The sequence below is a fragment of the Heteronotia binoei genome, chromosome 16 (genome assembly GCF_032191835.1).
Source record: "Heteronotia binoei isolate CCM8104 ecotype False Entrance Well chromosome 16, APGP_CSIRO_Hbin_v1, whole genome shotgun sequence".
Taxonomy (NCBI): Eukaryota; Metazoa; Chordata; class Lepidosauria; order Squamata; family Gekkonidae; genus Heteronotia; species Heteronotia binoei.
The window spans coordinates 32,109,727-32,134,561 of record NC_083238.1 but is presented as its reverse complement, the minus strand read 5'-3'; the positions used below and the strand labels follow the sequence as shown (position 1 = coordinate 32,134,561).

At 41.9% G+C, this 24,835-nt stretch overlaps 1 protein-coding gene across 2 annotated transcripts in view; it reads left to right on the top strand.

Moving 5' to 3' along the window:
* The first annotated feature begins 23,319 nt into the window (after positions 1-23,319).
* Positions 23,320-24,835, top strand: part of LOC132585447 (neurabin-1-like) — a 70,667-nt gene continuing 69,151 nt past the window's right edge. For both annotated transcript variants that reach the window (XM_060257345.1, XM_060257344.1), the window contains exon 1: positions 23,320-23,970. The gene's annotated coding sequence lies outside the window, so the exon portion shown is untranslated. The remainder of the gene's footprint in view (positions 23,971-24,835) is intronic.

Sequence of the window (24,835 nt, the reverse complement as noted above, 5' to 3'; positions counted from 1 at the left end):
CTATGACAGCCAGCATGACATGGCAGTAAGTGCTTTAGAGTAGGGTCTCTGCCAGACCCAGGTTCCTACTGTGGAAGATGACTGGATTATTTCAGCGTAATCTATCTCATTGGGTTGTTGTGCAGGTCAAAAGGGAGAGATGAGAATGCTTTGGTTCCCACTGCAGATAAAGACTCTCCTTTTCCTAGGTAGAGACTGCAGGAAGGGGGGAGGAGATGTTAAGCAATCTTTCTGATTTTGTTTGCCTCCGTTCCTTCTTTCTCAATCTACCCGCCTTCTCTAACCTACCCTACATTTCCCCACTTTCTCAATTTCCCTTCTCAACTGCTGCCTTTTCAACATACCTTGCCTCTCTCTATCTTTCCTTTCCCTTCCCTCCCTAAACGCTCCCCCCCCCCGCCAAGGCATGACACTCACCCACATAGTAGCTTTCTTCTAGACTCCACCTTCCTAGCTTCAGTTATAAGTATGAACAGGACTAAAAGGAGTTATATAAACAAAGGAGTCATAAATTGGTAATTAATTTAACATAAAAAATCCCATTGCCATACTGGAAACTGTCTAGAATGGCCACTAAGTCCCTATGTTGGTGCAATGCAGATACACCCTTGTGTAAGACACACAAGCATTTCTGAAGATGTGCTGGCATAGCCAGGTCTCATTTTGGTCAGGATCTCTGGAACCTCTAAATTTTATTGTGCTCTTTTTTCCTTACTCCTCCCCCCCCCCCCCCAAATACTTGCTTCTGGGCTCCATTTTTCAGTTAATATTTTCCAGCAAGTAGAAGTTTTCAGCTTTTCACAAGGTCTTAGAACCTTTGAGATGAGAGGCTTTAGTTTCAGTGGCTGCTAGACACTTGAGTATAAATTCTTGAGTTTAACTGGCTCTTCACGTTTCAGAAGGCAGGGATACACTACCAAGTACCCAAATTCTTTCTCTAAACAAACCAGGGATCACTTCACTCTTCAGAGTTAATTCCCTTTTCAACTGGGCAGATAATTACTTCTCTAAACAAGAAGCTCTGTTCCTTTTTCTGGGCTGAATGGGGGTCTTCAGCAATCCTACCACTCCTCCTTGCCAACCTTTCCAGTTTTCTGTCACTGTTAAACTGAATTTATTTATTTATTATTTTCAATTTATAGCCCACCCTTTTTCCAAATGGGCTCTGAGCGGTTAACAACAGTAAATAATACAAGGTCAAAATCAGATACATATAATAAAACAATATACAATCTAAAACAGGGGTGTCAAACATGCTGCCCGGGGGCCGAATCAGACCCCTGGAGGGCTCCTATCAGACCTCCAAGCAATTGGCTGTTGACTGCTTTCTTCTCCCTCTCAGCTTCCTATACAACAATTGCTCAATCACACAAGAGCTACAGAGCAAAACCTCGGTTTTCTCCATTGGTTGATGCTCTTCTCCCTCCTCGTCCACTGGAGAGGAAGGGAAAAAGCCAGAGCTTCCTTTGCCCAGTTCCCTGGATCCCATGGGAGAAATACAAAGAAAGCACCTTTAAGACAAACAAGTGCTAATGTTTTAAGCATGTTTAAAGTTTTTTTTTAATTAGTCATGTTTGTCTGTGTCCTTTAAAAAGTTTCTATCTCTGCTACCTAATCTTAACACGGCCCAGCCCAACATAGCCTTGCCTGGGCTGACAAGGTCTCATTTATGTCAGATCCAGCCCTCATAACAAATGAGTTCGACACCCCTGATCTAAAACAATATATCTATATATGCTGAATTCTCTTCAGCAGTCAATTCCCAACTCTTTCTTTTCAACCAATGGCTATTCAAGGAAATCCATTTGAGCAGCCTGTTACTCAAAGGCTCACTGGGAGGCATTAACCCTTTATAGTCCATCACATGGTTATACAGCACTTACAAGCTTTTAAAGCACAGTACATCACCCCCCCCCCCCCCCAACCTTCAGATGTAAGGCAGGTGGCAACTAGATACAGGGCTTTTTAAGTGATGGCACCTTTCTTTTGGAATATCATCCACTGAGACTCACAAAGTACCTATCTCACTGTCTTCTGGAATCAAGCCAAAACATTTCTTTATACCAAAGCATTTGACTAAGGGGTTTTATCTTTTTCTAGCTATTTCATGGTCTGCTTTTAGTCTGACGATTGTCTTATGGACTTTTTAAGACTTGTCAATGGTTATCCTGTGCTGATTCTATGCCCCAGCTCGTTCTTCATTACTTTTAAAATAGTGATGATTCATGCTGTTGTTTTTATGATCTTATGGAGAGTCATCATATACATTCTCAAAATAATAAGTAAATAATTTCCTTTGCCAATTTGAGAACAAACATAGTTAAGCATGTGGATGACACTGTTCTGGTTAGAAGCCTTTCAGGTGCTCTGCACAAGGGGGTGCGAGGACAAGACACTCCACACAGCTAAACAAAAAAGAGGGAGGCCTGCCTCCCTCATATTTTGACCACTGCAAATGTCTCCTGCCCCACCTACCCCCTTCCTACAACTCATCCAAGTGTGGGGGATGAAGAAGCAAATGTGTCACAGCAGTGGCTGTAGCAACTTCTGGCAGGGAGTAGAATAGACACCACTCCCCCCCCCCTCCCATCAAGGAAAGTCCTTATTACTTACATCAGTTTGCCTCTGCTTTGTTGTACTGCAGTGCTGTTAAAAAGATCCTGTGTCCTCCTCATTTGATTGGCCTTGGAAACTAAGCTGCGCACTAACTGTGAGTTTTAGCTCCTTAAAACACACACACATTTGTGCTATTAATAAATAACCGGCACTGGCAGCAGTAGCAGACCAGACCCTGGCACAAAACAAGTTCTTCCAAGTCATGGTTCCATTCACTTTCTGACATTCGATGAAGAACACCCTTATCTCATTATCAACAGTACACACTGGCACCTCAGGTATAGCAAGGAGAACACTTTGGAATTTTGCCAACATATACACACCTGATACATATTTAAAAAATAAATCAATCGATTGGTCCGGGGGGGGGGGGGAGCCTATTAAAATGGAACTGTTGAAAGCCCTGGCTTCTTTTTCTCATTTCCATATTTGTTAATACAACATACTGTAGTTGAAATGTTATTGCTTCTGCTATGCTATTTGAGAATTTCTGATGTAAGATTAGAAGGGACAGCTTCTGTGTTACTATATAAAGTAGAGAAAGTTAACAGAGATCTTAATTTGCCAAGCTGGGTTTCTAACAGTGCAATCGATCATAGGAGCACTGTCCTGGGATTGAACAGACCTGAGCAGGATTGCTCCCTAAATAATCCTTGTAGCAGTGTACCCCTGACAATACAGGAAGTGGATATAAATCTCTCTAATCCCAACAAGTTCAGCTAGGTGGACATAAGATTCAGCTAGCAAAGGTCATACCAAATTCTTAAACGTGAGAGTCAGACTCTGTCTCCTTGGCAAGGTCTGTTGCCAAGGAGTTGTAAATTCCTGATAGACTAATAGATGTCTCCATATGAATTTAAACATGCATTCATTTCTTACTGCAAGACTACAGTCTGTACCAGGCATTATATACAGTGGGAGGATTCTGAGTAGTGCATGAAACAGCAAAGATCTACTTGAGAAATGAGGTCCAGGCTTTCGGGTTTCAGTGCTTCATCGCCGGTGGGGTCCGCAGAGCTTGTCTCTTGTAGCCTCCCAAATTGGGCGGTTGGAGGGGTGCCACAGCTGTGGTACCCCCAGGGGGGACCAGGCAAGGGTTCTCTGACAGTAAGGAGCTTGACAGGACCCAGGGAGAATGATGGCAGTCGGCCCCTGAGTCCCCTGTCACTTCGATGCTCCACTGCACCGATCGCCATGATGGCAACAAGTGGTGAATGCCCGACTTTTTCTTCATCTTAGCAACTTTTCTAAGTGTTTTCTTTTCTACTGCAATCGCTGAAACTCTACCATGCAAGTAAATTTACTTTACAGTCTAACTGACTAATGGAATTCCTATTGTAAAACCAAATGGGACTGTTCAAAAGGAGAGGGAGGAGGACAATTTCCACCTCTCCCAGAAGAGAGGCTTCCAAAAGAAGAGGAACAAACTGTTTGGCATCCTTTTCTCTGGCGTTTTTAATTGGACTGAATACATACATTCAAATTGATTTGGTTTACAATTAAATAAGCTACAATTGGAACATTAACATATTATAATACAGTCTGAATAAAAGCTGAATATTTTTCTAAGAGAATTTATGTGAAGGGGTAGCGGAATTGATTCAGTTTGAATTGGAATGTAAGGAAAAAGCACATGGGAGGAGGGGAGCTGGTGGGGCTGCCCTTGACCCTCCTCCAGAAACTCCAGCTGGTGCAGAATGCTGCTGCACGGATGTTGACTTCGTCGCCTGTACGGGCACAGATCCATCCTGTGCTGCATGAACTGCATTGGCTACCCATTGAGTACCAGATTCGGTTCAAGGTGTTGGTACTTACCTTGAAAGCCCGATACGGCCAGGGGTCAGCATACCTTCGGGACCACCTCTCCATGTATGAGCCCTGTAGATCCTTACGATCAGCAAACCAACAACTTTGGTAATATCCGACCCCAGAGACGTCCATCTAGCCTTGATGAGGGCTAGGGCCTTTTCAGCCCTGACTCCTGCCTGGTGGAATGAGCTTCCCCTGGAGATCCGGGCACTGCGGGATCTGCTTCAATTCCGCGTGGCCTGTAAAACAGAGCTCTTTCGCCAGGCTTTCAGCTGAGGCAGTGGGCGTCATTTGTTATTGGCCTCCCCCCCTCATTCCAACCCAGGGCTACAAGATCTGCTGGACCTGGACAATAGGTCACATCTGTGAGGCAGAATCTGCCATCTTAGTCTGTCTAACTTTAGATTTTATATATTTTAAACTGGTCTTTTATTGTTTTTACTGTTGACTGTTTTTTTGATGTAACCCGCCCTGGGTGGGCTAAAAATCAAATCAAATAAATAAACTAACTGGGACGAGCTATTTATTGACTTTTGTTATTGGACTGAGTAATTCTGTGGAAAGATGATTTGGCAAAATGAAGCAGATGATAAAAAAGTTTTTTTTTGCTACCACATCTTCTATAAAGCATGGAATCAGTTTTTTAGCGGAGTTAATAGAAAAGCGGGTGGAAAACTTTCTTCTGAAGTACAGCGAAATTGAAAATCTACATGAGCAGGAATGTCAAGAGATCCCAGAAGTGTTAAAGGAGTTGGGGAAAGTGAATAAACAGCAGCCTGGAAATGTGCTGGATGAAATCAAGATGGAGACGACCTATGCAGTTTTAAAAGAAGAGAGGAAATCATGACTTATTAAAGCTGTTGCAAGAGGAAGTGACAGTGTGTGGGCCTTACGTTCCCAGCAGAACAGATGAGCATGTCCAGGGGAGAAGCTATATAATGCTTAAAAAAATCAAAACTTGGAAAGCCTTTAAAAAGAAGGGATTATAAACTGTGTCTTTATATTTGGTCACCAACGGTACAACGTAATGGAACTGATATGTTAGTTTGAACTGTGTCACGTTCTCAGGGTGCAGGCAGGCAGTTGTCCAAAGCCAGTCCAAGGTCAAAGTCCAGGAAGTCAAGCAGGAACCAAGTCACCATTGCAGAATCACAAACCGGAATCAGAAGTCAATGTCCAAAAGCCAAAAGGTCAGGGTGCCAAGGAAATCAAGCAGATCAGGAAGGAGTATGGATGCAAGCTAGAGAATAGACTTGTTGCTTCCACAAGGTTACCAGGTCCTAGGTGGGAGCTATATGGGAGTCTCAACCAGACTGCTCCGTGGGTGGCAGTGACTCTGCTAGAACTCAGGGCTGAGAGATCTGAAGCATCGGCGTGCCTCATGTCTTCACTCTGAAAGTTCTTTCCAGAGCCTGCTTCGAACTCTTGAGATGGGAGGAGGAGAGCTTGGAGGAGATTGTTCGTCAACAGCTGACACTGGTGCCTGGAGAGTGATTGATGGGCCAGCTGCTGTTTGTTCAGCTGATGAACTGGCTGGCAACTCTTCCAGGTCTGTTAACCCTTCCAGCTTCTCCTCATCAGGGCTCATGACAAACTGGAAGCTGGAACTTTATAATCTGGAGGTTTTATACTTTATAATACAAGCAGAGTAACCCAGTAGAGACTGTGTTGTAGAGATTGCATTATTTTCTCCTTAAACAAAGATAAATATGTATGGGGGATGGGGTCATTATGGTTAATCAAGCGTCCTCTTCTTAAAGTAATATGATAGTTGGAGATAGTGTCTTTAAAAGTTTTTAAATAATTTCTGAATAATTAATTAATAATTAACTTACACAGATAGTTGGTTATGTTCAACTCACATTAATGAAGAGAATGTAGATATTATATGATATTCAAGATCTGCTTTTGATCTCCAACTTTGGAATCGGTTTATATTGACATATACAAAGTATTGTACTCTTATTTTCAACTTCTGTTGGAAGCAAATAAGTTAGTTTTATAGATAAAGAGTGTATATTCATCTTACCTGTATATGCTTACTAATATTTTTTAAACTATTCAGTTAGTTTAGTTCTCTTGTTTTTCTCTTTGCTTTTCTCTCTTTTTTCAATAAGTGATTTGAACCTTGTTGCATCAAAGATAAATAACTTAGATTTATACGATAGGTATTAGAATTGTATAAAATTTTAAAAAGCTACAAAAGGACTGTAGAATTTGATGGTAATATCTGGTTAAAACTCAAAGACTTGCAGGTAGCAGAAATTTGGTGTTTTTTTCTTTTTTTCTTGTAGAAATGTAACTTAAATATTTTGTTTTTCTCCTATTTCTCTGTAGTACCCCTCCTTTTTTTCTTTCTGTATTTTCCTACTATGTATTTTCTTCTATTTAAAACTAATAAAAAAATTGTACTCTGAAAAATGAGGTCCATTCCTTATTTTGAAACATCTTTTCTATCTGAGGAAGATTCTGACGTATTTCAGATTTGAACAGTGAATTTATGACTCCAAGAGGATCTTTGGGTTGGAAGCCCTCTCTGTACTGTTGTCATTTTTGTCCAAAAAACACTCATGGTGCAACCTCTGTGTCCTTTGATGGTATATTATTTGCTTTCCCTTCAATTTTTTTTGCTGCACTTTCCCTGGGGTAAGCCACACTGAATAGACTTGAGTAGGATTCTGCACAGATCTAGTTAGAATCAATAAATCTATCAAGATATAGGTTAACAAAATGATCATGATTCCCAAGAAAGGGAAACTGGCTGATATGAATACTATATCATATTGTACATTTTAACTATTTTAATCACTATGGTCCTAGTGATTTTTGGCAATAGATCAAGTTCTAATTCTAGTTCTTGCACCTCACATCATGGTGTACTTCACTTTGTGAGGAATCAGTTAAACACACTGCAATTTAAAAACATTACTTCCACATTATGAAAGTGACACGTAAAATTCAAGCCAATCGATTTGCAAGGGAGATGCATTTTATTGCAGTGCTTCATTTTGAATGATGCTACTTTGCTCTTAAACACTATTCACAGTGCTGGTTCTGACCTTTAAGGCTCTATATTGTTTGGGGCCAAGGTATCAAAGGACTGCCATACCATCCAGTATGCCTGTTAAGAACCTTTTCTACAACTCTGTGTGTCCTAGTTGGCAGGTGGTGACCACAGATGGGTTTTTCAGTGGTTTTTCTGAGAAGACCTTTCCCGTTGAAACTCACCTGGCACCTATTTATCTGTCTTTTAGGTACTAGGTGAAAACACTTCCTTTCATTTGGGCTTTTCAATTGAAGAATTCCATAATTTAAAGTTGCTTTTCTGGCAGCTGCTTGTGGCTTGAGTGCTGTTTTGTGGCTTGTTGGCTTTAAGGGTTGTTTAATATTGATAATGTGTATGTCTTTTTATTTTATTTATTTTATTTAATTTTTAGCCCACCCTTCCCATAGAACAGGCTCAGGGTGGGTTACATCATAAAAACAATCAGTTAAAAAACAATTAAAATATGTAAAATCTAAAATTGCAGAATAACAATGGAGACTAAAATGGCAAATTCTGTCTCACAAACATGGCCTATTGTCCAGGTCCGGCAGGTCCTACAGCACTGAGATGGAATGAAAGGAGGGAGGCCGATAACAACTGACACTATGCTTTGGTTCTCACTTTTTTATCTTTTGAGCCACCGTGACAAGGACTTTAGCTGGGGGCATATATATTTTCTAAATTAATTAATTAATATGATAAGTCTGTAACATCTTCAGACTTCAGATCAATCTTTGACTCCAGTCTGAAGGATGAGTCACTATCAATTTTTACCGATATATATCTGACTTTTTCCTTCTGTTTCCTTCACTATCCCCTTATAGGAATGCCAGCCTCCCGATGGGACCTGAGGATTCCCCAGAATAACAGTTTATCTCCAGGCTACAGAGATCAGTTCCCCTGAAGAAAATAGATGCTTTGGGAAATGGCATTATACCACACTGAGGTCTCTGTCCTCCCAAAGTTCAATCTCCAAATCTCCAGGAGTTTCCTAACCTGGATCTGGCAATCTTACACCCATCCCCCACCCATGGCCAGGGGGACCTGACAACTCTACCTCTTCTACTAACCCTACCAATTCTATAAGCCCCCAAATAAGGTGCCCCTATTCTTCATTATTTCCAAATGGAGGGAAGACATTTAAACGGTGTGTGGTCCCTTTAAATGTGATGGCCAGAACTCCTTTTGGAGTTCAATTGTACTTGTCACACCCTTGCTCCTGACTCCACCCCTAAAGTTTCCAGATACTTCTTGAGTTGGACCTGGCAACCCTAACTTAGAAGGGAATGTGCCTCTGTCTAGAGTGGCACCATGAAATACGTTTAGCATCAGTGACTGGGTGGAATGCAGGCATGGACAAGTATCCATTATATATCTGAATAATGGACACAAATGGCTAAAATGAAAACTGAAACCATTTCAGTGTAAATTTTCTACATATAAGCCTTAATGCAATAGTTGGATCTACTCTAATCCTATTACCAGTTGAAGACCACTGAAACCAACAGGCTTAGAATGAGTAACTGCATAGTAACCCCCCAGAGCCCCAGATAATCAGTTTAATACTCCATTATACCCTATGGGAATTGGACTCCATAGGATATAATGGAGTGCCCAGTGGACATTTCCCTCCCCTCCCGTTTTGAAAGTGTTACTATCTTGAGGTGTGACAGAAGCAATGCATTTTTCAGGTTTAATAATAACAGGTCTTCAGCGGAACTGGAGGCATACTAAAATAAACCAAATACTTTAACACATGGCATCATAATGAGTTCATACTCTAGCCTAGAAATAATAATTGAATATTGCAAACAAGGATCATAATATGACAAAAATAGTGATTTTCCTTAAGAAGTGGTATAGAAGTAAACCCAGTAGCTTAAAAGTTAAAAGAGCTTCTGAAACTGTTCGTAGGACCTATTGTTTGCTCTTCATTGTGTCATGAAGAGTCATGTAATTTGACTTTATGCCAAATTAAAATAATTTTAATCAGCTAAAGTTGTGAAATCATTATTGCATATGGGGGTTACTTATCTACAAAGTAAGAATTAAATAATTTCATAACCTTGTCATATCGGCTAGAAAAGAATCTAAGTCTTTTGAAGTATAGTCTTATTATTTTCATTATCCACCAATAACCAACACATATCGTATATTTAGTCCAAAGTATTATCTGATAGGTAATCCTGACTCTGCTTCTATATCCCCAACCCAGTTATTGATTTAAGACTGAGCATGAAATCACTGGCTCAACCACAAGGGAGAATACAGAATGGTGATACTTTGGATTTTTCTCCATGTAAGCCCCAGACTTGCTTTGGCATCCAAGTTAATGGTCTCCAGCTCCTTTTTCAATGCAGCTTCAAAACTGAAGATATCTTCCACCTCCACAACCACCCCCTCTTCCAGAAGTATACTCCTTAACTGAGGTTTATTAGCACATGCTCATTATGGAAAAGGAAGCCAGCGGAGGTTGCTGACTCGACCACTGTTTCTCTGTAGTCTGGCAGAAATGGTTTAGGACAGTACATTCTCTCACAAATCTGGTAGTCAGTGCCAAATGTTTTGGATAGATGGGCCTTATCGGCCATAATGAGATCTTACTGTGGGAGAGCAGACACACTCCTGGTTTCTACTTGAAAAAAAACCACACAGCAAGCATCTAAAATACTGATCTTTACAAAAGGAAAAGAATTCACAAAATGGTCACGAACCACAACGAAAGTTAAAGTTCATCACTTTTTGTTTAAAAAAGAGATACATGGCAAATGTTCCAGTCTTAGCATCATACAGTGAGAGAGTGCGCATCCTCTAAAAAGAGTAAAGAAAAACACTTCGCAAAATGGCACTGGCAGGAGAGGGGATTGTTTTGCTCATCACAACCAGAGATAATTTAATATATTCAGTGCTGTCAAATTGCAACCAATTTATGGAAACTCCATGAAGTTCCTGCTTCATGGGATTTTCAGAGCAAGAGAGGAGCAGAAGTAATTTGTTTGCCTTCCTGTTTGGTTATCGCCCATCCAAGTACTGACCATGGCCAACTCTGCTTAGTTTCTCAAACTCAGATGAGCTATTTACTGGGCTATTAGGCACTATCTAATAGGAGTTCATAATTTGTGCATTACTGCACTTCACACTGTAACATGATGCTAGCTGGAAGAAATAGAGTTTCATTTTACTAACAAAAACCCCTGCTTGAACGTTGAGAAAATATTATTTAAAAAATATCTGTGACTCCAACAACAAATGAATAGCAGTGTATGTAAGCAAAAACAATAATCCAGAAGGACCCTTCATAGCCCTTTTATACCAATTGAGCTTGGGGCACATCATCAGCTTTCTGGCTTAAGTCCTTTGTTAACATATACAGACATTTGGAATGTCTTTAAAATTCTGTATTTCATAAGTAAGGTATTACATGAGTATAAAATGTATAAATATAATAATGAAATGCTAAATATGCCCTTGATTGTAGAAATATGCACATTTTTAAGTTAATACTTCATAAAACCTTTTATGGGGCATAACATCATGCTAGGCTTCCCAACCCCCCCGCCCTGGTGGGGGGACCCCCGAATTTGCAGCCTCCTCCCCCGGTCTCCAAAAATCCGGGAATTGATCCATGGGTATTGGGGGCTCTGGGGGGGGGCTATTTTTGAGGTAGAGGCGCCAAATTTTTAGTGTAGCATCTAGTGCCTCTTCCCAAAATACCCCCCAAGTTTCAAAATGATTGGACCAGGGGGTCCAATTCTATCAGCCCCAAAAGATGGTGCCCCTATCCTTAATTATTTCCTATGGAAGAAAGGCATTTAAAAAGGTGTGCTGTCCCTTTAAATGTGATGGCCAGAACTCCCTTGGAGTTCAATTATGCTTGTCACACCCTTGTTCCTGGCTCCACCCCCAATGTCTCCTGGCTCCGCCCCCAAAGTCCCCAGATTTTTCTTTAATTGGACTTGGCAACCCTACATCATGCCCTCCAGAAGTGGCCTGTCTGTCCAGCTTGCTCACTTCCACATATAAGAAAAGTGTACCTTTTCAAAAAACGTTTTGAATTAGATAAAAATCAGTAAATTCTTTAAAATAAATGAGATTGTTCCATTGCTAATATTGCACTCTTCTGTTAAGCAAGCAAACTTTTGCATCCTCCCTTTTCTTTCCGCTTGATCTGGTGATATTTTTTCTGTTATTCTTTGCTTTATACACCCCTTAAAAAACACATGACCACATTTTTGAGGTTTTATTTCCATGCTTACAATAAGTGACCGTGACAGGATTTTGTGTAACTTGAACCATAGCTGCTATGAGAGCTTTAAATTACAACCTTCAAGCTTGGCTATGGTGTAATCCATAATTAGAGACCCAAGTTTAAGCCTACAGAAATTGTGGTCTAATTCTGGAGTGCAGAGAAACTCTTTCCTTTCAATTTAGTATGCCCATCTACAATTGAAATGCAGAGCCACTTCAAACAGTAAGCTGTATGCACACATTCTACGCACAACATCCACTTCCTTTAGACTATTACGTAGTGCTCAGTTCACTACATGTACACATGCATGTGAACTGGAAGGTCTAAAAATACAGTGTTTGAGACAACTCTCATTTGGACTTCTCTTTTCAGTAACATTCAACATTCTCAAAATTATTAGAATTCCAAAATTATTTGGGAGAGCAAAATGTGTCTGTGTACGTGGAGGGGGGCTGGGGGGCTTGCTTGTAACTCAGTCACTATCCATAGCAGCGCTAAAATTAGTATGGTGTCCTATAAACTTACATTCTGCTATACCACTTCACTATTTAGCAGGTGGCTGAGTGCAGAAAGCACTCTCCTTTTGATGACTATTTGGTCCTTGGGTTTTTTTTTTTACATTTTAATAGCCTTTGTTATCTCTTAAATTTAATTTTTAAAACTTCAGTTGACTCCTTTTATTTCTCAGAATGTTCAGTTATTTACACTGTGAACTATCTGGGACAGAAAAGTTTCCATTTAAAAAAAATTATGTAAACTCATTGGAGACAATGAGATTAGGGTTGCTCTGGGTTGGGAAATACCTGGAGATTTTGGGGGTAGAGCCTGAGGACGGTGGGGCTTAGGGAGGAGTGGGACATCAGTGGAACATAATGCCATAAAGGAGCAGTGGCCAAACTTGCTTAACATAAGAGCCACATAATATAAATGCCACATGTTTGAGAGCTGAAACACATGAACAGATATTACACACCGAAAGATAAAATACATATGTATGCACTTTACAACATGACCATGCTAGAAACAGACTTTTTAAAAACAAATGCTGGGAATAACAGTCTCATAAAACCAGCATAGGGAAAGGTTAAGGAATTATTTTTTTATATCAGTGGGAGAAGGAAATGAAACATGTACTATATAAATCACTGACAACTGTTTGCATCATTATGCATCTCTCTGCCTTGACACTAAGTTTAGTAAATACAGCTCCTATAAGAGCTATGAAACTAAGGGGAAACCCCACGCTGCCTTCTTTAATTCTGGCGCTCTTTCCAGTAGGAAAGCCTAATGGAGAGGAGGTACCTGAGAAAAGGTGCAAAGTGTTATAACAGGTGAACCAAGGGACACCACAGCTTCTGCAGCTGCCTGGAACCTGGAAGGAGACTAGTTAACCTGCTTACTTATAAAGCCAAGTTCAGGAGGAAGATGCAGCAGTCCCCCCGTGCTCAGGAGAACAAACTGGTGAGAGCCAGTTTGGTGTAGTGGTTAGGAGTGCAGACTCTAATCTGGAAGAACTGGGTTTGATACCCCACTCCTCCACATCCAGCTGCTGGTGTGACCTTGGGTCAGTCACAAGTTCTCTCAGGGCTGTTCTCTCAAAAGCAGCTCTCAAAAGAGCTCTCTCAGCCCCACTTATGTCGCAGGATGTCCATTGTGGAGAGGGGAGGGGAAAGGAGAGATTCGAGTGAAAGCCGGAGTATAAATCCAATCTCCTCCTCCTCTTCTTCTAACAACAGCTCTCAGGAATCTTTCCAAGTGAAATAATCTCTCTAAGTGAATCTCTGCAAGTGAAATAATGCGTTGATTTCAGACCAGGCAAAATCAATGCTAGTGCATCAAAAGCAAAGAGGGAGTCAAGAAATGCAGCCAGAGAGGGAGATATGTTGAACTGGAACAAATGGAACCATAAATATATTTTTAAATTTTTAAAGCCATCTACTTCCAGTCATTAAATTATGGAATCCAATTCAAGTGTTCTAATTCCTAATCAGAGTCTTTTTGAAAGAAAGTTAATCCCAGATAGGCACTGAGAAATCAAATCTTTAAAAAAAAAAAACCCTCTTTCCAGAATAAGCCAAAATAATTTTATTTTAGTTCTCCTTTCCTTTTATCTAGATATATCCCTTCCTTTTAACATGTCTACACATAAGTGTGTGAATGAGTGAGAGAAAGAGGGGGAGGGAGAGAAAGATCAAGTCTTAAAGAAAACAACAAAGCATGGCAATCTCAATGTAAATTGTGCTTGGCAGAAGAATCCACCCAGCCAACCACCCTCCCTCTGAAGAAGAACGAACATGTTTACTTGATGAAACGTTGCTGTTCTTAAAGGAGCCCCAGGAGGAGTCAGACTTTGCTGTTGTTTCAAACTTTTGCTTTCCCTCCCACCCCCTTCCTCCTAAAGGAGACGAGCTCAGCCAATGGAGGGAAAGGAGGTGTGGTTTGGTTCTCTTCTTCAGGAAGCAAGAACCAGGAAAAAGGAAACAGGGCAAAAGCTAGCTATTATGTGATGGTAGCAGCAGCCTCAGATAAGGAAGCAGGAGGGAGCCAGTTGCCCTGGGGGCTATATGGGAACTCTGCAAGGGCTGGATACAGCCGGCAGGCTACATGTTTGACACCCCTTCTCAGGCTTCTCAAATAAATATGGTTTTACTTATAAAGATCAAGGGATTCCTAGAGTGTCATGACATCATTTCTGGGTACTCAACTGGAAGGGACATTGCAATGTCATGTGATTTCTGAGGTAAAACCAGTAGAAGCACAGACTTTAATTCTTATGTTTCAGATTGATGATAGTTTCTTAAACTATTCAGAGTTACTTAATTTTTGTTTATGTTGAGGGGCTTTAGTTCCAGTGTTCTCTCCAAACACTTCAGTATACTTTCTTAGGGTATTCTTTGTCTCTTTTGGTTTCCAGATGGCTGGTACACTCTTTTCAGTACCCAAACCTCTTCTCTTGAAACACTAGTTCTTGTCTTGAATTTTTAACTGACTCTTAAGGTTTCTACAGGCAGTTTCTAACCATACCAGACTAGGGAGCTCTGCACTCATCAGAGTTAATTCCCTGTTTGAATGGGTGGGAAATTTTTTTCTCTTTCTAGAAGATCCATCCCTTCTTTGGCCCAAATGGGAGTCTTAGCGTACGTCCCAAACTTCCTTGCCAACTTCCACCCCAGTTCTTCCATCTGTGTTAAACTGCTCTCAGTTAAGGCTGAATCCCAAAATTGTTGGTACTGGAATATTCCCAGCTAGGGCTGAAATCAGACTGTCAGTACTCAACTCAGTCATGGCAGAAATCTGAATGTCTCCTCAGTGTGCAGCTCTCAAGCCTTTCTCTGCTCCGCTGATGCTAACCAATCAGATTGTTTGGTGCAGCCTGTCACTCAAGGCTCTCTGTTTCAAGCAGCAGAATTAGCCCTTCACAGTCCTTTACTCTGTACAGCATTCCGAAACTTTTCCAAGTGTAGTCTGTTACATAGCCATTTGATTTCTCTCCTCTGAACAGACACAACCAGGGCCACTGACAGGAGGGACCAGTGGTACAAAATTCAAGGTACGCATGTCACCTTGGGAAGCTGAGCAAGTGCCATTACTACAAAAGCAGGACAGTGGTGTGAGTGCTGGACAGAAACTGAGTCTTGGCTAAACTGTGGCTTATTTCTTCACAAGGAAGCTACAATTCCCAGGCTCTCTAACAGCACGGGATAATAAGGAAAGAGGGAAAGAGATGGCAGGTAATCAAAATAACCTAATCCAGAACCATGCTAGAGCGGGATGAAGTAAATGTAACTAGACACAGTGCTCCTGGAGTAAGATGCATGATCATGGAGTGAATGTTTGTTTTGGGAAGTACAAAATGTGTGGATAAGAGGGCCAAAGAATCATCTTGGTTTGCAAATGAGATGGATGATTAAAAGAAGCAGAAATCTGATAGATTAGTTTATTTATTCATTCGTAGACCTTTATTGGCATATCGACAATCAGAAATAAATAGAATATTGTATCGTAGCAATACGGCCTAAGGTTCCATATAGATTGAATACATTCAAAAACAGTACTATCTAAAATTTGGACTTTAAAACTTCTAAGAGAAATTGAAACCATATAAAACATTAAGCCGAGGGAATGAGGTCTAAGATTCCATATAAATTAAGCACAATAAGGAAAATATTATCTGAAATGTTGAACTTTTATAAGAAATTTGGCGACAGCAATCTCAGGGGCCAGATGGATTAGTTCAGGGGTGTCAAAGTTATTTGTTATGAGGGCCGGATCTGACATAAATGAGACCTTGTTGGGCTGGACCATGTCGGGTTGGGCCGAGCCATGTCGGGCCAGGCCATGTGTGTACCTATTTAAGATTAGGTAGCAGAGATATAAATTTTATAAAGAACACAGACCAGACCAGGAGCAGAAACAGTATTCCAAAATGCAACTTATACTTATGTATTTTAAACACTCTCTATTTTTAAACATGAATCTTACTGTTTAAAAAACTGCTGTATTACATGCAAAAGGACCAAGGCACAGGATTTTCACAAGCTTAAACTTTGCTGAAGAGAGGCTTGCTACTTTTAGCTCCAGCATAAGAATATACATATAATGCAAAGAATACCAAATCTGGTGCAAAAACACGATCGTTGATCACTAACTTTGGAGTTAATTTGATGAATATTTCCTACTGTGAAGACTGAACAATTTACTCTTGCAGCCCTGTACTGGAATAAGGAAAACAACAAAATCATATTAAATTAATAACTTGTAAGAAATTGCCAAACTGTATTTTTAAAAATAACCACGTTGTATTAGACTACCCACCCATTAGCATTATATGAAGTCTAAAGAATATTAACTGGACTGCTATATAAATTAAAATGCTCACTCCAAAGGACTGCTTCTACTTTTCACATTAACACTTTCTACTTATAATAATTAATTATACATGTAAATTCTCTTGTTAGTGTGCAGACAGCATGGAGAACTGCTCCATTCTGCCTAGCGCAATTATATAACCCATTATGTATTTTAATTACCATAATCTGTTATGCAGTTAGAGAGTAACTTTGAAATATCTTCCTGTCCGTTTTAAATGACTTTTGTTTTGTTTGTATATACCCTCCCTTCCTAGTTCGCAGATCTTCTCTTGAGCACTGCTATCTTTACAGTGTGTCTGCTGCTGATCTCACCCTTATTCCCTTGTCTGAAGAAGTGTGCTTTTAGCACATGAAAGCTTACGTTCTGAATAAAACTTTGTTAGTCTTAAAGCTGCAACTTGACTCCTGCTTTGTTCACCTACTTGGGATAGTTCTCTTACAACTTCTTGTATTGAGCATTCTGGGAATTAATTTGAGGCTGCAAAGTTTATTCTGATATAGTCTAATGAGGGCTGCCAACTTAAATAGGAAGACTCCAAAGGTTTTGTCATACCTTTTATTTGGATGGGTTTGGGTAGGTTTCTAACTGCCAATGCAGATGGTGTGCTTGGCACTGTGATCAGCTCATTTTCATTCTGACCAGTGACAACCAATCAGAAAAAGCTGACAGTGTTGTTAAAGACTTTATTCAGGAAGGGCAGAGTGCCAGATGGCCTCAAATCTGCTGAACCACTGGATGTAGATTTCCCAGCCAGCTGCTGCCCTACGTGGAGAAGGCTGTTGTACAAACGGTTGCTGACCAACCTCAAGCTAGGATAACATTATCTGCCTGGACCTCTGCCAGTGTGACTTTCAGTCTGGGCATAGTCTAAGATTCTGATGTTTTTTGTTGAGAAGTATAATTGTACAGTGTTTACTGGGGGGGGGGCATTTCTGCTACTACTTTTGAGTAATTCCTCTCATTGTTGGGCTGGAGATCTCAGACGGCAGTGCTGAGCAATTGTTTATCCTTTCTAAGTGACTTGCCATGAGGCGTTCAACCTGCAGGGATCCTGACCCATCTCCTGTTCAACCTGCCTAAAGTTCAGAAACATTGGCTTGAATCCATTCACAGTAAGAAAATTTTGTTAAGGTGCATGTGGGGATGATTTTTTTTAATTCTTCGCAGATCCCCACTATGTGGTTTCTGAGGGTCTGCTGAAACCAAAAAACAAAACTGGGAGATGGGCTCAGTGAACTGCAGCAGGAGGGGAGAATCAGAAAAAAAATTGTGCCACCCCCACTTAAAAAAATGTACAGGTACCCAAGGTTCCAAAGTTTTGGTATTGTGACCCAGAAACCTCTATCTCAGGTTGCCATCCATTTCATTTCAAATGGCAGGGGCAACTAATGCAGGGTCTCTGAACATGAACAGAATGTATGGGACAAGGTGGTCCTTAAGGCATGTTGGTCCTAAGGCTTTAAAGATCAAGACCAGTGCCTTCAATTGAGGCCAGAAACAAATTGAAAGCCAGTGTAGATAGAATAAGACTGGACTATAGTCCCTACATCCCATTCCAGTCAACATTCTGGCTGTAGCATTCTGTACCAACCAGCTACCTGAACCCAGCTTCCGCTGGGATCAAACTCAGGTCGTGAGCAGAGCTTAGGACTGCAGTACTGCAGCTTTACCCTTCTTCATGGGGCTGCCCTTGTGCCAAACCCGGAAGTTGCAGTTAATGCAGAATGCCGCTGCCCGGTTGTTATTGGGGCTCCCAAGATGGGAGCACATTCGGCTGGGGCTCCGGATTCTGCACTGGCTGCCAATAATATACCGAGTTCGGTACAAGGTGCTGGTTATTACCTTTAAAGCTCTATATGTCCTAGGACCTGCCTACCTTAGGGACCGTCTCTCCCCACATGTTCTCCAGAGAGTACTGAGATCGGGATCTCAAAATCTGCTCGTTATCCCCGGGCCAAAGGAAGCCTGCCTGAAATCTACCAGGGTCAGGGCTTTCTCTGTAATGGCCCCTTTCTGGTGGAACCAGCTGCCGGAAGAGGTGAGGGCCCTGCAGGACCTTGGCCAGTTCCGCAGGGCCTGTAAGACAGCCCTCTTCCGGCTGGCATATAACTAACTGGCATTGGAAACTGAGTGTAGTTTTAATAGACCGCTGTTATATGTTTTATTTTAGTGTTTTAACTGTGTAAGATGTTTTAAATTCAATAATTTTATGTTAGATTTTATATGCTGTGAGCCACCCTGAGCCACTTCAGTGGGAAGGGCGGGATATAAATTGAAATAAACTTGAAACTTGCACCATGGGGCTCTTCTAATCCTGCTCTACAATCGCATAAATTTAAAGGTTCTTACTACTTTGCAGCTAAACAAATTTGGGGAAATTAATTAGCACAGAAGGAAAAACTCTGCTTCCTATTTATGTAGTGACATCAATGTCCATGGTACTTTATGCTGCACAGGAATACAAGGGAGGGAAGCAAGCAATCCTAATTCTGCTCCTGCCTATTAAACCACAAAGGTGGCAGAGTTTCTAACAATTTGTAGTATCATGGATTGGAGAGGTGGCCTTAGGGCTAAGATGATGCTTGTACAGCATGAATCCCATGTCCTAATTCTGCCATAGAACATGGAGGAAGGAAGGAGAAAACACACTCCTCTTCACCTAGTGTTCGGAGCCCAGATAGACTTTTCTTCTTAAGCACATCAGCTCTACAGGGTAATTTTGCTACAGGGCTACTCTGCTCAGATTTAGGGCTAGGTGACCATCTAGCCCTGGAGCTCAGTTTTCTCATACTATTATACTTTCGGTATTTTCCTCTTCTTTGATTCTCCTCTTCTTCAATTCTATGTGACCTCTCCATTCATCCTATATGCTTCAGAATTCATATAGTGGTTGATTTGTCTTTTGCTATGTTGACTTTTTTTGTTTTTATGATTCTATTTTTTTAGTTATTCTATTGTATTTGGAGAGGTGGCACATAAATTTTTCTAAAGACTAAATAATGATATGTTATGCTATTTTAACACATATTTTTTTCAATCTTGTTGCAATATGTTCATTTATCAGCCATCTTGATTCTTGGGAAAGGCAGCATTAAAATATTATGGATAGCTAGGTGCAGGGCTTTTTGTGTAGAAAAAGTCCAGCAGGAACTCATTTGCATATTAGGCCACACTCCCTGATGCCAAGCCAACCAGAACTGCGTTCCTGCTTTTAAAAAGCCCTAGCTAGATGGATAGATAGTAAGCAGTGCCATCAGGTGGGTAGAAAACATTTAAACAGCTAATTTGGTACGCTGTAGGGATTAGCCTGAGACTATGTACATAATCTTATGCAATAATGGCACAGAACTGAAGTGCTGATGTCAGCACATAGGGTTGAAGTACAGAAGCAAGCTGATATTGTGAAAGTATAGCAGATGGAAAATGGAAAGTTCTACAAGTGCCCTTAAATCTTTCTCTCAAGCCCTTGTTCTTATGTAAAGTTTAAAAACACATTCATAGTCACAATGCTAGGTAATATCAGGGCTTTTTTGTGACAGTTCTCACTGGTAATGACTACGGGCACCTTTTGTGGATCTCTCTCAAGCCCTGATCCTTGTGTGCCAGCCTATCCCACTCAGCCAAGAGAAAGAGAGTGTGAACCTTCAGAAACAGCCTGGTGGAGCTCTGCAGAGGGAGAGGGGAACTGGTAGAAATCAGTGTAACCTTACATATGAGTATTGGCACTTTTTAAACAAAAAAACCACACTAAGTATTATGGCAAAGTACAGATTTGAACAGCATTTTTTCTATAACATCATAAAGCTAAATTTACAGTTCAAAAGTTTACAGTAAATACACTACACAGCTACTTACTGTGGGCACAAGGAATCTGATATATAAACCACTTCTGCTCTCTGAATTTAACAATGCACTTCTTATTCATTGTTGATTTTTCCTATGTTTTCCTTTTTCTGTGATGCATTTATTTCATCTACAGTATTTTTTGCACCATAAGACTCACTTTTCCCCCCCCAAAAAAGTGGAGGGAAAAGTGTGTGCGTCTTAAGGAGCGAATACTGCAAAAAATTCACACAAATGCCTCTAAATTCACACAAACGGCTCTAAAAACTAGGTGCTCAGGTGCGTCTTACGGAGCGAAAAATACGGTATATTACTTGCTGGCAAGTCACAACAAGATGAAGAAAGAAATAGGAGGGAACTTTTATCATAAAAATTCTTTGCTGCTATGGACTTTACGGTTCCAAAAATCTCTTTAGAAAGTAATATGTGCACAATGTTTTTCAAAACAGCTCTCTGCCCACCAGACTAAGCTCACGTTTTGTCTATATAGTTATAGTTTCTTCTCATATTGTAAGAGATAGCAGTAACGTTGTGTATGGGCCCCTGATTCTTCGATATATAATCCTTTTTAGTAAATGTTATTTTAAGGAGCAATCTTAAATGCTGAGAACAACCATAAGCAAGTCCACCAGAATCCTACTCAATGTACACTGGCTGTCTCTGAACTGCTTAGGATATCAGCGCTATACCAGTATAATACCAAGATACACTAGCATAATTGAAGGTACATATTGCCACCACCTTGGTGCTAGACCAAACATAATTTGGTGCCTGCAAAAAATTTGTGAGGCATCGGGGGAAGAATGGGGCTTAGTCAGTCCTTTAAGCCTCTCCAGCCTGGTTTTCTTCCTGGCAACTGGTTTACCATTACAATAGGAATCTGACGTAACTGGGGAAATTTCCATAGAAGTCATGGAAAATGAAGATACAGCTGCCCCACCAGCCTCCATATGCCCCAAGTCACAGTATAGCTCAGAGTACCAACTCTGCCTGCACCTACTCAGAGCTCCCCTAACCATTATATAAATCTTAGACCCACAGCACATATTAGGGCACGCAGATGGTAGACACAGCTCTACCTTTATCCTGGCTACTGAAGACTACTTCAGTGTGTCCAGGGTGTGGATTCTAGTCCTACCCCTTCCTTCCAACAGGCATATTGCTTTGCCTTCTTGAAAACATTCCACCTTGGTGGGTTCCAAACCCAGGCTTTCTGTTTGCAACATGGGTGCTTTGGGTGTACAGCCAGTTTGGTGTAGTGGTTAAGTTTATGGACTCTTATCTGGGAGGATTGGGTTTGATTCCCTACTCCTCCACATGCAACTGCTGGAGTGACCCTGGGTCAGTTGTAACTCTCTCAGAGCTGTTCTGCTCAAGAGCAGTTCTTGGAGAGCTCTCTCAGCCCCATCTGCCTCACAGGGTGTCTGCTGTGGGGAAGGGAAGGGAAAAGGAGATTGTAAGCTGCTCTGGGACTCCTTTGGGTAGTAAAGGACGGGGTATAAATCCAATCTCTTCTTTTTCCTAGTAAGTTTTATTTGGGAAGTTGGTGGGAATGCCTCTTATGGATAGGCTGTTGTGCGTTCTCATGTTGCTGTCCTTGTGTCTGCATCCTCCTTGCCTAGAAAGGGTGCTCCTGAGATCTCCCTATGCCCACACAAAGACCTGAACTCTTAAACTGGAAAGGTCTTAGGGATTCTGTTTCAATTGCCTCTGCCAGGTAATGGTGCTGATGCTGCATCGGGTTAGTGATACACCAGCACCAGAATTTTAGGACTGGATTGTCCAAGTTCTTGCAGCTAACAATTCCACTAGCATGCAATGAAGTAGGTAGCAACCTACAAAATTCATGCTCTGTAATTTTTTTTTTTTAAGTTCAGGGCACCACTGTATTTTAAAAATATTATTGGACTGAAACAGTATGTTACCTAAATGAAATGGTGCCAGAGCAAATTTTGATGCAGTGGCACACCTCAGCAAGGTAATAACCAGTCAACAAAGCATACTTTCAAGTTCCACTGTATTCAGTGGCCTTACTCACAGATAATATTGCAGGAATGCGGTTACAACCCCCCCCCCCATATGCATTCAAAAGTAGATTCCATGGATTTCCATAGACTCCATAGTGTCTGTATGAACAGGTTGTCCGGGAATGCCATCCACATAAAACTGTACAGAGGAAAACTTTTAAATGACTGGTCTTAACAAAGTAGGAGTCCAGTAGCAACCTTAAGACCAACAAAGTTTTATTCAGAATGTAAGCTTTCGTATGCATGCATGCATACTTCTTCAGCAACCTTAAGACCAACAAAGTTTTATTCAGAATGTAAGATTTCGTATGCATGCATGCATACTTCTTCAGACAGGAAATGAGGTACAGTGAGTAGAGCTACATACAGCTGGTGGGCAGTGGTTTAGAATGCAAAGTGGTACAACGTTAAAATCCAACCGCAGAGTAGTGAAATTAACAAATTGAGACATTTGGATTTAAGCATCACTGTCACAAAACCCTTACATAAGTGACAGAAACATCCAATAATAATATTTATCTGCTAATTATTGTTAATGCTAAAAGTTTCCAGTTGTCTTCCCTTTACCATGTACGTTTAGTCTTAGAAAACACGTATTAAAGGAAAATGCTTGGTGCTCGGAAGCTGGAACCCCCCCTCCTCAAAAAAAAAACAACAACGGAAAAAAGAAAAGCAACCTAAATATAGTTCACTGGCTTCTGTTGAGATTGCAGCCCAAATATTCCCTCTCCTCCCTCCTTTCTCAGGCTTCTGTGAGGCGCCTGAGAAATGGAAATCGGCAGATAAATAAGTCCCAGGAGTCTCTTTGCTCTGCGGAGTGACACCAAAATCACAGCGCGTCCCAGCTGCTACCCCGCACCAGGCAAAGGCAAACTTGGAACAATAGGCGCTAACGAGCCCTTTTCTTTTTTCCAGGACCGTCCCTCACATGGTATCACCCAAACCCCTTTATCCCAATATGGTATATCCCAACGGATAAAGGAGGCGTTTCCTTTAGAACTTAGACACGCTCGCCTCTTTCCTCTCTCCCCCCTCCCTCCTGTGCCCGAGTCTCAACCCCGCCTCCTTCCATACGCGGACTTAGGGAAAGAAGCGAGAGAGCAGGCTCTTCTTTTGTGTGGGAGCCGGGGCAAGGGGAAGAGGGGGGCGGGGAAGAGAACGAGAGAGCGCGCTCAGGCACACAGTCTCGCGCGCGCACCCGCCCGCCCGCGCGGCCCTGAGGGAGGGGGGAAAAGAGAGAGAGAGTGGGGGGGGGGGGTGAACCCACTATTAAAAACTAACCCGGCCGTGCGGGCGGGCGCGCTAAAAGTCAGTCAACAGTGGCAGGAGCGGGCGGGCGAGCGAATAGTTTGGCGGGGTGTGTGGAATGAAAAAAATAATATATAGGGCAAGAACCGGCGGGGGTTGGAGATAACGTTTTGTGTTCGCCGGCTGAGGGAAACGGCGAGCGGGGAAGCCCAAGCTAAGCAAAGAAGAAGGAGCCGCGCCGGGACTAGACTTGACCTCAGGTGAGTAAGTCTTATGGTAGGCTGAGCTCAGGAAAGTTTCCCCTTGTGTTTATTTGCTGGGCTGGGGAGGCGCGCCGCCGCTAAGGAAGAAAGGACCGAGGAGTTTGCGGCGGGGGGCTCCGTTGTGCGATCCGCCTCCCCTTCTCGCTCTTCGTCCTCCCCATTCCCAGCCCGGCGGCGGCAGGGAGGAGGAGCTGGCCTGGCTGGCTCTTCGCAAAGGAAGAAGCCCCAAGTTTGGGCCGGAATGGTTGACATTCCTGGCTGGGAAATGGAAGCGAAGTCCCCGTTGAGGGGGTTGGGGAAGGCCGAGGAGGGGACGCGGGGAAACCAGGGGTCGTTTTGTAGGTGGTGGAGATCATCAGCATAATTTATTTTTGTTTAAACAAACCAATCAAACTTTATTGAAATAAAAAGGGGTTACAGCAAAAGGCATAGTAAAGTTGAGAATAACTCAATAATAATAACTCAATAGCATATGCCGCCGCCCCCCCCCCCCAACCAGCCAACAGCAACCTGATACAAGAAAAGAGAGCCCCAGGCTAGCAAGGCCTGCTTGGGCTGGCTAAAGATCCAGCCAGCCCAAGCAGGCCTCGCTCACCTGGGGCTCTCCTTGGCCGCCCCCGCCCACACAGCCAATAAGCCACCTGCCACCCAAAATCACATAAGAAGTGGAGAAAGGGTGCCGTGGCTTCTCCAGGGGCTAATGAGGGCTACTGGGGTTGTGGCAAAGCTCCTGGTGGCTGGCCTGCTGCCCGCTCTCCTAATCCAGGAATTGTTATGCAGCTGCACCAACTATTCAATGGACAAGGTAGGTGGGGAGGAAGAGGGGGAACCCTCAGAAAGGTGCTCCTGTGAGCTGCTGAAT